This window comes from Megalobrama amblycephala, linkage group LG15, assembly GCF_018812025.1.
Source record: "Megalobrama amblycephala isolate DHTTF-2021 linkage group LG15, ASM1881202v1, whole genome shotgun sequence".
NCBI classification, from domain to species: Eukaryota; Metazoa; Chordata; class Actinopteri; order Cypriniformes; family Xenocyprididae; genus Megalobrama; species Megalobrama amblycephala.
The window spans coordinates 23,505,673-23,507,416 of NC_063058.1; the positions used below are offsets into that span (position 1 = coordinate 23,505,673).

Sequence of the window (1,744 nt, forward strand, 5' to 3'; positions counted from 1 at the left end):
ACTTTCTAATGATATAGCTTGTTATCTTTATTGATATTTTAGATAGTAAGATAGATAGCTCCTGCTAACATGGTCACGTCGAGCTAGGCGGGCGTGGTTTCAGCAACCAGTCACATGGGCTACTACCACGTCCCACCTCTTTGTCCATTTTCAGTTATCCAGGAGTGATGTGCAGTCATGTGCTGCTAAGATGGCCTCATTTTTGGAAATGGGTCTGTCTGCGGACTGCAAGAGGGGGGCGTAACAAGAAAGGGGCGTAACTTGTTGAGGGGGCGTAACTTGAAGTTGTCCAAATCACACAGTACCACAAGAGATGTCAACATGGCAAGATGGCTGCTCGTAATGAGACAACGGTAAGAATGTTTTCCCGAGGTAACTTTTTGAAATTGAAGTGTATAAATCATTTTAATACAGTAGTAAGGCATATTGGTATTGTTTCTGAAGGTGAATATCTATCAAAGTTTAACCTTTCTCTCTTATTGTTGTTAAGTAAGCATTTTATTTTAGGTTCTGGCAGGTTAACAATTATTGGCGGGCATAAATAAGCTAGCTAGCCCGCTGAAAATCGTAACGTTGCTTGTAGATTAAATTAGTTTAGCATTAGCTGTACGTTAATTAAATTATATTAGTGGTTGGTTGAACTGAGGTTTACAATGTGCTGTATTAATTAACATTAGGGTAACGTTAAGCCCTATCTGTAACATTCTATTTGTAACGTTATTACAAATATATATTATTTTTTCCTTTAGAGAACATGACTCTATTTGGAAAATGTTATTATTATTATTATTATTATTATTATATATTTTTCAATGTTTGAGGAAAAAATAAAATATGTATTAAAAAAATCTTAATTTATTTGCTTCCAGCTTCATCCAACAGTTTGTAGGGAAGGTATATTAAAAAATCCAATTTCTGAAGGCCCATACTACAAATGCCAGTTCTGCAGCAAAATGGGAGAGTATGCATATGTTGTGGCACATATGCAAACCCACGAGAAGACAGCTGTTAAACACGGAGGTATTTATGTTTCAATAAATGTTCCAGATCTTGTAAAATTTACAAATTGTCCACTAGTAATGATAAGCTTTTTATTCCAACGTTAATTTGTGTACACGTTTCATTTTGAACATTACCATAAGCATAAAGTAGGTATGTATGAGTAAACTGTAAAACTGAATTTTTCTTGGTTTTAGGGTATAAAATGTAAAGATGCCATGGTGGATGTTTAAAAAGCCATCATTATCACTGCTGCTATTGTGCAAGGATTATAACTCGGAAAAAATTATTTTTTAACCATGTGCAGAAATGTGGGTTGGCTGACGCCTCAACAGGTCCCTGTGTCTCTGCAAACACCAGCATCTGTGCACCCTCCAGCGCCTGTGCACTACTATCCAGTGCACCCTCCAGTACACCCTCCAGCGCCTGTGTAGTATTAGTAGTAATTGTCTGGTGAATTTTGTAGGCAGGTTAAGACATTAGATATTTAAAATTTACTGTAAAAGGAATACCAGTGTTTTGTTTAATAAAAAATATAAGAATAATAATAGCATGAATATTCAACGAATAGGAACAGGTAGTTTAACACTGGATTTAGATTTTTAAAAATGTACTGTAAGGGAATATTTTTTGTTTAAAAAGCTATTACAATTATGAAAATTGCATGTTTTTGGTGAGTTCATAATGTAATAAATTTCTCATAATGTAATCATTACATTGAGCAAGATTTTATTAGGTTTTGAGA

General features: G+C 34.6%; 1 long non-coding RNA gene across 1 annotated transcript; it reads left to right on the forward strand.

The window, feature by feature from the left end:
• Positions 1 to 1,744, forward strand: LOC125246886. Its single transcript, XR_007179986.1, has 3 exons — positions 1 to 353; positions 870 to 1,020; positions 1,307 to 1,744. It is a non-coding gene; the product is annotated as an uncharacterized LOC125246886 (long non-coding RNA).